Source organism: Propithecus coquereli, unplaced genomic scaffold, assembly GCF_000956105.1.
Source record: "Propithecus coquereli isolate 6110/MARCELLA unplaced genomic scaffold, Pcoq_1.0 Scaffold15, whole genome shotgun sequence".
Lineage (NCBI taxonomy): Eukaryota > Metazoa > Chordata > Mammalia > Primates > Indriidae > Propithecus > Propithecus coquereli.
The window spans coordinates 619,810-633,195 of NW_012139413.1; positions in this window are offsets into that span (position 1 = coordinate 619,810).

The following is a 13,386-nucleotide window of genomic DNA, read 5'->3' on the forward strand; positions in this document are numbered from 1 at the left end:
TTTTTTATTTCAGCATATTATGGGGGTACAGATGTTTAGGTTACGTATGTTGCCCTTCCCCCCCCAAGTCCGAGTTTCGAATATGTCCATAGCCTCAAGAACAGGGTAGAAAAGCTTCTATTCTTAAGTGTGTCATCAAGTCCACATGTGATGCCTAGAAGGGCTGCAGCTATCATGTAACCATGAGGAGAAGTTCATTGATGTTGAACAAGGCAGAGTGGAAAATAGGGATGGTGCTAGCACTAGGGGCCCTGATGAGGTCCTTGAACTGAGTTAACTAACCATAGATACTGCTTACCTCTGATTTTCTTATCATTTAAGATCATAAATGACCTATTTTGAGCCACTTTTAGTTGGATCTTCTCTTACTTGCAGCTAGAAGCATTTCAGCAAGGATAGCTTGCATTTCCAATTTACGATACTTTTATTCTTCTCTTATCCAACTTTCAAAGTTCAACCATTCTCAGAGTAATGGGAGTAAAGATTGGCAGTTACCTATTACTCTAAATTTTATTGACCAAAGAGTATCCTTATATCTCTTCCCCTATTACGACAGCTAGATTTTTTTTTAAAAAATCCTATCTATGACAGCATTTTATGAAATCAGAGTATGAAAGACAGAGTAAGTCATTAGGGAAACTGTGAAGACTGGGTTAGAAAAAAATTATTCAAAATAAGCTACTTAAACAAGACTATCAGAAGCATTTGCTAAAGAAGGAAAGCCTAGAAGGCTCAGAGAAGCTATAATGACCAGGAAGAGCAAAGTGGGACTTGGGAATTCCATAGTAGGTGGAACACAATGGCTGATCTAATACTGAAATGGGAAACTGGGAAGGATTAACTACATAATTTGTGGGTCCACATGCAAAGTGAAAAGGTGGGGCTTTGTTCAAAATTTGTTAAGAGTTTCAAGACAGAAACAACAGAGAATGAAACCAACATGGAGTCCTAGAAAGACCCTTAGAAAGGATGGTCCGTGAGCACATGCATGGGCTGCACAGTCATGGAGGCAGCCTGTCACCAAAGATGCATCATTCTTTCCAGTCTATATATAGGGAATAGAATGGGGTGGACGTGGTAATGAGGTTATTGAGTTATTGATATAAAGTGAAAGTGGACCCCAGTAAAACTTTCCTGGCTAGAGTTTATTTTCAGTTCTGAGCCAGTAATGTAGAAGGGTTGTGGGCAGAAACCGTTCTAGAGTTAACTGTGCAGTAGAACCCTTCATATTTTAGGTGAAAATCATAATATGGAATGCTATTAAAACGACAAGGGAAATGCTTGATGTATAATATTGATATAGATAGTGGTTTATAAAATTATAGGTATGTATGTATACATGGGGTGTATTATAAATAGACTCAAAGGAAATACACCAAAATATATTAGCAGTATGTGTATTAGTTTACTAGAGCTGCCATAGTAAAGTGCCACACATGGAAAGGCTTAAACAACAGATATTTATTGACTCTCAGTTATGAAAGCTAGAAGTCCAAAATGAAGATGTTGGCAAGGTTGGTCTCTTCTGAGGGCTGTTTCAGGCCTCTCTCTGTGGCCTGTAGATGGTTGTCTTCAGGTTCCCATAGCATTTTTGCTACATGCATGTGTCTCTCCAAATTTTCTTTTTTCGAAAGGACACCAGTTATATGAAGTTAGGAACAACCCTACTGACCTCATTTTTATCTTGATTACACCTGTAAAAACTCTCTCTCTAAATAACATCACATCCTATGGTACTGGGGGTTAACACTTCAATGTATGAATTTTGCAGTGGGAGGAGGAATAATTTAGCTCCTATGGTATGTTAACTATATGATGGAATATCATTTTTTGCTTATATATTTTCAAGTTTCCAAAGTTCAATCAGTTTTAAAATCAGAAAAAAATTTTAAGAAAATATGGAGTTTAATTATGTTCTAAATTACAGGCTAAAAAAAACAATAATAAAAAGATATTGATCTGATTATGAGAGAAGAGTCTTGGTAAGGAATTTGGGAAAATAACATAGGATACACAAGAAAAGTCTGTATCATGTAGAGCAAATCATATTTGCATCACCTACATAAATAGTCCCTTAGAAAAATGAGTTTCTACTCAAAGAATATTACACCTTTAAGAAGAATCGTCCCAACTCCCAAAATTCACTCTCCCACCCAACTTCTACCCCCGGAATATTGATCAAGGATTCCAGCTCTACATACAAATCTGCACCATAAACCCATTCGTTCCGACTTCTAGAACCCCAAACCATGTGCATCCAACACATCCTAAGGGATATTCTCAAACTCCGACTAAACTGAAACTGACAGGGCAAACATGTATGCAGAAATATATTTTATTCTTTACTATGTTGTAAGAGTTCAACAAATCTTTTTCATGGCACTTTGGAACAGTGATTCATAATAACTACTCTGCAGGGTGGTTGTAAAAATTATTGTTTGTTATTATTATTTCCATTTTGCTATTCATTCTGTCAAATATTTTTATTCAGAACCCAGAGTGTGAACAACACAATACAGAACATATTTTCTCATGAGTTTTTGAATGGAGTAATCTGAGAATATATTCAAGGAAGTGGCTCAATTATTAGGGGAACTATTTAACCTTCTCTCTTTTCCATTTATACAATCTCAATCCCTAAATCCTCATTTGGCCATGTGGAATTTTAGGGAAACAAACAACGATGGCTTAACAACATAAGCTACTCAATCAGCTAACCAATGTAATTCCTAGGAAGAATTAAACACATACAAATACAAAAACCAAATATATAAAGTTTCATCAAATAACGAGATCACTAAAAAACATTTTGGATACATTTCAAAGCAAGTTATAAGAACATGTCACCCATCAAAATCGAAACACTTAGCTGTCACTGAAATTTCATAAGACAAATTGGAGCTGCCAAAATCTTTTAGAAATCCCATCCACTTCAAGAATGAATACAGTCTTTGCATTACTTCTTAGCTTAAAAACAACAAAAAATATAGATGGAAACTATAAACACAAAGTTAGACTCTTCTGTGGCCTTAATTGCTCAACATTATGATTTTCTAGATATTATGACATACTTTAGCTGACATTAACAGTTTTTTTCAAATTGACATTCATATTACAAAGCAGCAATTATAGTTGGAAGTAGCACGTATTAAATCATACCCTGACAATGCCAGGGTTGTTTGTTTGCCATTATGAAAGATGATGTTTGCTTATTATGTTTGTTTTCTACAAATATGATAATAGAAGATGAGATGTGTATTCTTCAAAGCAATGTGACAATACAAAGTGTGCAGTGCCTCCTATTCAGGTTTTCATATTTATCAATTCAGAAAATGTTATTGTCTTCAGAATCCAAAGTTGGCTGACATATTCACGTTGAATCACTGTCATTTACCTTTCAGTGGAAGTCTGAGTGGCTACTACACATAAAGCACTGTTAAGCATTCTGTGTGAGTTAAAAATATACAGCCTATTTACATTCTCCAATAAAATCACGAATAGAGTCAATATGACATAGATAACTTTTGTTACCCGATAACACAATTGCTATGTAATCGATACAAATAACTATGAAGACTTAAATGATGAAGAGCACTTTTCTAGGCAGTGTGACTGAGGAAACCTTTGCACAGAAAGTGCTGGGTCTTAAAGGATGGGAAGGATTTCCATAGAAGCCCATGTGTAGAGGGGAACTCCTGACACAGGGGATATTTTTAGCCAATTCATAGGGGGAGCAATGTGCAAAAGTGTTTGAAAAACCCCTAGAATTATAGTTGGACTAGAAGGAAAGTTAGAAAGAAAAAATTAGGAGGACCAAAATCATAGGACAGAAACAGGAGAGAGAAAGCAAAAAACCAAGGGATGTCTAAAGCAAAGGTAGGTAAAAATGTATCTCCCACAAGAATTCTTCAGTCTAGTATTTGATATTTTGCTTCTTGGTTTTGAAGTAGATCTGGGCTTTGATGCAGGAAGTACTGTTGATCATTACTTATGCCTTATAGTGTTGTTGTTCCTGTTATTGTTGTTGTTCATATAATATTTTAAAGGAATTTCACTTCATTATTTTCAAACATATATGGTAACATAAAATAAATTAATTAATAGATAACATTACTTTAAAACCAGCACATTTACTTCTCTTGGTAGGTATTTACTAAAAAGCTGTTTGCTAAACTAATTTTCTAGACCTAATATTTTCTGTATCCTGCTCTACATTTTTGAAGAACAGGGAATCCACATGCCCACCCATAAAACTTCCCCACAAGTTACCTCCCTCAGCAGCACACAGACTTCTAGAATTTCAAAAGTTGTGATTGTTTTTTCCCTAATGAAAATACTCCAGAAAAATAGCATTTTACGTATTATTGTATTATAGCTCATCTTAGTGCAAGTGAATTTACCAGTCTTTTATTTTCAGAAATGAAATTTTGATCTGGATTATAAATAAGAGATAATGACTGAACTAGCACAAATTAAAACGACTACTCCCTTTCATTTGTTTAGATTTTAAAGAGAAACTCTAATCTCCTAGACTCAAAATTAAGATTTTTCAGCAGATTTAATCAATTATGCTGTCACACACACACACATACACAAAGACAGACAGTATTTCTGTTACCATTAATTAGTCTTAGAGTTGAGCAGGGCTTGAGAAATTCAACACAAATGAGTAGCTAGTTCTGAGTTTCAATGAAGGATCAAAAATGTTCACACTTATTTACTGTACTACATTTAAATCAATATGACAAAAATGTTCTGTCTTTATGATAATAATTTACTCAATATTTTCAAATAGAACAGAAAATAACAATTGACAATTGAATAAACACTTTCTAAAAAATGTTTAAAATCTGTCTCATTTCATTCCTTACCTTGCAATTCTATTATATATCACTCCTACTAGATATCATTAACAGAATGAAGGATAATAATCATATGATTTTGAATTCCTAACACTCTTCAAACCAGATTATTTACTTGAAAAGAGCTCTATGACCTGGGAAAGTTATATAAATTTTCTGAGCACCAGTTTTCCTAATTGGAAAAAAAGTAATACTATTTAAATGAACCATGCCATGTATCATTCCATGATTCTGAATTTCCATATTTTACCTTCTTTCTATAAAAGTGACAATCTCAGTTGCTCCTTTGAGTACCAGATTGTGTCATTTTTACATTATGATAATTAAAGTAATGATCAGAGACTAGATTTGCACATTTTGGTGTGAGTACACTTCTCAGTCCTCCCCTTCTGGCTTGGTAGGATGCACCAGCACCCTCATGCCAGCCACTGAGATCAGGATGCATTCTGCCTGTGAGGATCCGAGATTTTCACTTCACAATGGCTTTATCAGCTTCCACAGCTGCTGGATAATGCAAGCTCCTAAGAGCCTCTGAGAGACACTTAGACACCTGTCAAACCAGGTGCACTGGGGCAGTAACTGCACACAAAACATCCAGGCTGACATGGAGCCAACTCTTTCTCCACCCTAAAAAAAAAAAAGTAATGTGATAATGTGATCACATTTAAGTAATACAACTCTTTTCCAGACACAGAATTTTACAGGCACTGAAAAGACAGAAAAGCATGCTTTATGAAAAAATCTGAAGCAAGTCTAGGAAGGAATCCAGAAACAAAGCTTAACTCAGCCAATTCTGAAATGCTACCACTTGTTAATCATTAACGAGACATTAAATTTATAAAATCTTGAAGTGAAACAGAAGACTAAGTTTTGGCATCAGATTTCATTTGAATCAACTTTCTGGAGGAAAAAACAGCTCAGTAAGTTGGACTGTAGGGGCTACCCCAGGGCATCAATGTTGTTCTGTAAATTCACGCTATATCATCAGCATACGCGTGCACAAGGGAGAGAACACATTAGACCATAGGATAATCGGCAAGGAGAGATAATAAAATATGCCCTCATGTGTCCCATTTGTAATTCCCTTAAATCTGTGCTCACACGGCTTTCTTTCCTGTACAATCCCTCAAGTTAATGCAAACCACTTTATGTAGTCACTACAAGGCCCCAAATCTCTAAAGTTTTGTAGAGGTAATTTATGGCTAGTTAAAGCAAATGCCTTAGAGAGGTCAATAAAAATTGCTCCTATCTCACAGCCCTTCATCTATTGCATTGGAGACACTGTGAGTGGCATATCCTGGGTGACTGGTTTGCTACGAAGTCTGACAAGAAAGGAGTCAGCAAGCCCTTTGGCTGTAGATAGCTTGAAATGTGTGCGTCTACATTTTTTTGAACATGTAGAGCCAAAATAGCCCTCCACTGAATCAAACCTCTTAATTTCCCTTTTGTGGAGGTGAACTACACTGGCAAGTCTTCGGTCTGAATGAGGGAAGACCTCAGAACAGAGATATATTTACTTTAACTATTAAAGAAATAGATACTGTACCTCAATTTAGTATTCACCAGGAAATAATTCCAAATCTTCTAACACATAAATTAATTCTTCTCCACCAAAAATTCACATTAATCACTCTAGGTGCTTTTATGAGTTTAAAGGCAAAGTTCCCTTCCCCACCACCAAAAGACATTGGTGAAAGAGACAACAGTAACAATAATTTGGTGTTTGTTAATTTTATTGTTTTAAATGTTTACAGTTAATTATTTGAAAAGATTTTTTTCATATATGTATATATGAATAAGATTTAAATTTTAGGTATTATCTCCATTCTCTGGAAAAAAACTTTTCCAGATGTTTGCAGTTAATAATTTCCTAGTTATGTATATATTAAATTAAAAACCTGGCAAATCACACAATGCTTCTCAAAGACCAACGTAACATTTTTAAATTTTTATTTTTTATTAGTTTGTTAGTTTTGATTTATGTTTCTCTCTTTGACTCTGTGGTAACTCTTTGGTCTACCAGCACAGCATAGTTGGTAAGAGAGTGGCCTAATATTCGAGAAACAGTCCTGGACAGTTTCTTTAACTTCTCCAAAATATGAAACTATCTTCTCCCCTATTCATCTAAATTCTATCATATATATTTGCTCTCAACTGAAGGGAAATGTCTTTTGTAATGGTCAGGGTTTGGTCATAAAAATAGAAGCTACTTTATTATTTGAGGTATGAAAAATTTTAATATGAGAAACTGAACACTTTCATAAAACAATTGAACTGGTCGGGGGTGTAGAGGCAGGGAAAGTATCACCGATGTTTTCAGCCTAAAGTAGATGGTTCTTTAAAATTCTTTCAGACGTCACCTAAATTTCAAGAATTTCCGAGCAGTTTTCACTGACTATTTGGATCTACGACACTGAGAACCATTCTTCAGAGGCCACCTTGAGCCATCTCAGCTGCCCAAAGCACTGAAGCAGGTGATCTGTAGAAAGTTGCCAGGAAGATGCTCTGAACCTTGTCTGTCATCTACCCAAATCCCTGGCTTCAAGAGCTTCTGAATAATCCTCTTTCCTCTCCTGTCTTTTAAATCTCACATGAGATCATCTCATTGATAGGAACACATAAATGGTAACTCTGATGAGTTATTACAGGCAGAGTAAATACATACATGATGTGAGAAACTCTTGGGGGCTGCAATCTTAGGAGCCTCACACTTCTGTGGGGGATCTCACCATGGTTCACAGTAAAGAGCCCAGAGAATTCCTTCTGTGGCCCTGTTTATGGGACAGAGAGAAAGAATCATTGTGAAATACACTGAGCATATTCTCCATGAAAGAGCTCTATACTCCAGGAAAGACTTACCAGAGCCTTCTCCCACTTGATGGAAGGGCATTTCTCCCACTTTAGTCCTCTTTCACCTGAAGAAGGAAAATAAAGGCTAAGAAATGCTTGTGAAAGTTAGAGTCCAGGGACACAGATCTCTTAAAATACTGAGATTAATCATAAAATACTAGAATGTGTCCCTTCCTTCACAACTTTCCACCACACCAACAAGGATCCAGCATACTAACAAAGTTTTTATAGCTGAAACAACTGCAAGGTGAAGACTCTGAGGAGGAGCTCTTAGGCAATCCAAAGTCAACAGGGGATACCAAAATAGGACACTGGAGGAATTTGAAACTCTGGCACCTACAGGTATAGGAAACATTAAGCAAAGCCCAACTTTTAATTATATTTACATAAACTCTCACACTGAAGTACAATTTACCTCAGGTTATTTTACTCAATATATTATGTCTGGCTTTCAACAACAACAACAAAAAAATTGAAGACATGCTAAAAGGCAAAGGAAAAAATACAGTTTGAAAAGACAAATCTAGCATCTAGACTAAGAAGTAATACATATTTTGGAATTACCAAACAGAGAATTTAAAATAACTATAATCAACATGTAAGGGCTCTAGTGAAAAAGTAAACAATATGAAAGAACCGAGGATAATGAAGGCTCATAGGTAGACTGGTCATGCCAGAAGGAAGAATCAGTGATGTTGAAGGTAGGTCAATAGAAACTTCCAAACCTACAAAGGGGAAGAAAAAAGAAAAGGAAGGAGAGATTAGAAAGAGATGAAAGAAAGAATACACAAGAAGAGTGGATAATTTCAAAGGGATAACATATATATACTTGGAATACCAGAAAGAGAAGGAGGAGAGAATGAAGAATAATAAATACTTGAAGTAATAATGGCTGAGAACTTACTAAAATTAATAACAGACACTGAACTAGAGATCCAGGAAGGTCAGAGAACTCAAGTAGACAAAATACCAAAACAAGCACACCAAGTCATACCACATTCAAATTGCAAAAAAACAAAGACAAAGGAAAATATTGTAAGAAGCCAAAGGGGAAAAATCACTTTCCCTGTAAAGAAACAAGGTTAATTATTACAGTGAACTTTCAACAGAAACCATGTTAGCAAAAAGACAATGGAATGAAATATTCAAAATTCTGAAAGAAGATAAAACAAGCTAACATGCAATTCTATTAATATATCCAGCAAAATTATACTTTAATAGTGAAGGAGAAATAAACTTCCTAAGACAAAAAAAAAAAATTAAAAAAAATTAAAACCTGAGGGCATTCACTGCCATCAGACCAGCCCTGCAAGAATTTTAAAAGAGATTCTTCAGGAAGAAGGAAATGATATAGGTCAAAAATTAAGATCTATATAAACAAAGAAAGAATATCAGAGAAGGAGTAAATAAGGATAAAATAAAATCTTTTATTATTCTCAATTGTTCTAAAAGATGACTGCTAAAAGCAATAATAATAACAATATATTGAATGATAATAACATGGAAAATGTAATATGAATAGCAGCAACAACAGAAGAAATGGTTGGGAAAAATTTTGTTATAAGGTAATTCAGTACTCATGAAGTGGTATTTGAAGGAGTACTTAAATCAGTAAAAATATGTATATTGCAAATACTAGAGCAACAACTAAAGTTTTAAAAATCAAGTATAATTGATAGGCTAAAAGACAAAAATAAATGTGATCATATAAAATGCTCCATTAAAACTAATAAAGGTAAGAAAAATAGGGGGAAAAAAAGAACAAATGCAACAGATAGAAACCACTTACAAATATTGTGGATGCTACTCCAAATGTAAGAATATCGTTTTAAATGTGAATGTGCTAAAACAATGAATTAAAAGACAAAGATTTTAGAATAGATTTTTAAAAAGTCTAAATTATAAAATTTCAACAAGAATCCTATGTTAAATATAAAGAGTGAGATAAGTTAAAAGTAAGGGATGGAGAAAGATATTATGCTAATATTAATTTTAGACAAAGTAAACTTCATAATATAGAAAATTATCAAAAGTAAAAAGGAGCATTATATAATAATAATGAGGTCAACTTACCAAGAAGACATAAAAATCCCTAACGTACACATACCTAAAAACACAGTGTTAAAATATATGAAGCAAAACTGATAGAACAGAAAGGATAGACGAGCCCACTATTATAGTTGGGGACTTCAGTACCCCTCTGCCAGTAAATGACAGAATAAACAGGCAGAATATCAACATGATACAAATGATCTGAAAAGCATTATCAATGAAGTTCTAATTGATATTTCTAGAATATTCTATTCAATAACATAAACAAGCTAACAATGTATCTTAAAGAACTATAGAAACAAGAGAAAACCAAACTCAAAATTAGTAGAAGAAAAATAATAAGGGTCAGAACAGAAATAAATGAAATTGAAATAAAAAAATACAAAAGATCAACAAATTTGGTTTTTTGAATAAACGAAATTGACACACCTTTAGCCAGAGACTAAGAAAAAAAGAGAAAAGATTCAAATAAATAAAGTCAGAAATTTAAAGGATCATTAGAGACTATTATGATCAGCTACATACCAATAAATTGGAAAACCTAGAAGAAATGGATAAATTCCTAGACACATACAACCTACCATGATAGAAGCAGGAAAAAATTCAATACCTGAATAAACCAATAAAAAGTAATGAGATAGAAGCAGTAACAAAAAGTCTCCTGTCAAACAAAATCCTAGGACCTGATGGCTTCATTGCTGAATTCTACCCAGCATTCAAAGAACAAATAATAGCAATCCTACTTAAAGTATTCCAAAACATTGAGGATGGGGGAATACTCTCAAACTCATTCTACAAGGCCTGCATAACCCTGATAACAAAACTAGACCAAAGCACAACAAACTAAGTAAACTATAGGCCAATATCGCTGATGAATGTTGACGCAAAAATCCTTGACAAAATACTAGTAAACTGAATTCAACAGCACATTAAAAAGATTATTCATCATGATCAAGTGAGATTCATCTCAGGGATGCAAAGGTGGCTCAACATATACAAATCAATCAGTGTGATACATAATATCAACAGAAGGAAGAACAAAAACTAGCATCATTTCAATTGATGCTGCAAATTCATTCAATAAAATTCAATGTCCCTTTATGATAAAAATTCACAAAAAAATTGGGTATAGAAAGAACTTACCTCAACAAATTAAAAGCCATATATGAAATACTCACAGTTAGTATTATGTTGAATGGCAAGAAACTAAAATTCTTTCTTCTAAGATCTGGAACAAGGCATGGATCCCCACTTTCACCACTGTTATTTGATAAAGTACTGGAAGTTCTAGCTAGAGCAATCTGATAAAAAAAGAAATAAAAGGCATCCATATTGGAAAGGAAGAAGTCAAATTATCGTTGTTTGTGGATGAAATCATCTTATAGCTAGAGAAACCTTAAGACCCCACTTATTAGAACTTATAAACAAATTCAGTAAAGTTGCAGGACACAAAATCAGCATACAAAACAATCGGTATCATTTCTATATGCTAACAGTAAACAATCTGAAAAAAAAACCAAGAAAGTAACCCCATTTTCAATAGCTACAAGTAAAAAAAAAAAAAAGAAATACCTAGGAAGAAACTTAACCAAAGAAGTGAAAGGTCTCTATAATGAAAAATATAAAACACTGATGAAAGAAATTGAAAAGGACACAAAAACATGAAAAGATATTCCATGTTCATGAACTGAAAGAATCAATATTTTAAAAATGTCCATACTACCCAAAGCCATCTATAGATTCAATGCAATCCCTATGAAAATACAATTGACATTCTTCAAAGAAATTTTAAAAAATTCTAAAATGTATATGGAAAAATGAAAGACCCACAATAACCAAAGCCATCCTGAGCAAAAAGAACAAACCTTGAGGAATCACATTACCTGACTTCAAATAATACTACAGAGCTGTAGTAACCAAAACAACATGGTACCAGCATAAAAACAGACACATAGGCCAATGGAAGAGAATAGAGAACCCACAAATAAATCCACACATTTAAAATGAACTTATTTTTGACAAAGGTGCCAAGAACATGCACTGGGGAAAGACACCGTCTTCAAAAAATGGTTCTGGGAACACTGGATATCCATATACAGACGAATGAAATTATACCCTTATCTCTTGCCATATACAAAAATCAAATAAAAATGGATTAAAGACTTAAATTTATGACCTGAAACTTTGAAACTAGTAAAATAAAACATTGGGGAAATACTTCAGGGCATTGGTCTGGGCAAGGACTTCTTGAGTAATATCCACAAAGCACAGGCAATCAAAGCAAAATTGGACAAATGGGATCACATCAAGCTAAACAACTTCTGTACAGCAAAGGAAACAATCAACAATGTCCAGAGACAACCCACAGGATGGTAGAAAATATTTGCAAACTACCCATTTGACAAGGGATTAATAACTAAAATATGTACGTAGCTCCAATAACTCAATAGAAAAAAATTAAATAATCTGATTTACCAATTGTCCAAGATTTCGAATAGACATTTCTCAAAGGAAGACATACAAATGGCTAACAGATACATGAAAAAATGTTAATCATCTTTAATCAACAGAGAATTGCAAATGAAAAATATCATCTCAACCCAGTTAAAATGGCTTTTATCAAAAGGACAGGCAGTAACAAATACTGGTGAGGATGTGAAGAAAGGGGAACCTTCATACACTGTTGATCGGAATGTAAATTAGTTCAACACTGTGGAAAAACAGCACTGAGGTTCCTCAGAACACTAAAAGTGGAACTACCGTATCATTCAGAACTCTCATTCCTAGGTATGTATCCAAAAAAGGGAGATCAGTATTTCAAAAAGATATCCACACTCCCATGTCTATTGCAGCACTATTCACAATAGCCAACATTTGGGATCAACCTAAGTGTCAATTAATAGATGAATGAATAAAGATATTGTGGTACATATACATAATGGAATATTATATAGACATAAAAAAGAATGAAATCCTGCCATTTGCAACAACATAAATGAAACTGGAGAACATCATGTTAAGTGAAATAAGCCAAGCACAGAAAGACAAATTTCACATGTTCTTACTCATGTGGGAGCTAAATATTAAAATAAAAATTGTTCATGGAGACAGAGAGTACAATGAAGGTTACCACAGGCTGAGAAGGATAGTAGGGAGGGGAGGATAAAGTAGGGATGGGTGATGGTGCAAATATATAGTTAGAGAGTTAGATAGAATGAACAATATTTGATAGTACAACAAAGTGACTATAATCAACAATAAGTTAGAATATACTTTAAAATCACTAAAAGAGTGGAATTTTAAAGTTCCTAACACAAATAAATGGTAAATGCCTGAGGTGATGGATACTCCAATTACCTTGAGTTAATTAACATTGTATACCTATAGCAAAACATCACATGTACTATGTAAATATATACAAGTGTTATGTACCTATAATATTAATAATTAAAAATAAATAATTTTAACAAGGGTAAGGTAATATATTATTGTGGTTTTAATTTGCATTTCCCTGATGATTAGTGATGTTGAGCATTTTTTCATGCTTTTTGGCCAATTGTCTATTTTCTTTTGAAAAGAAGATTCTGTTCATGTCTTTTACCCACTTTTTAATGGGGTTGTT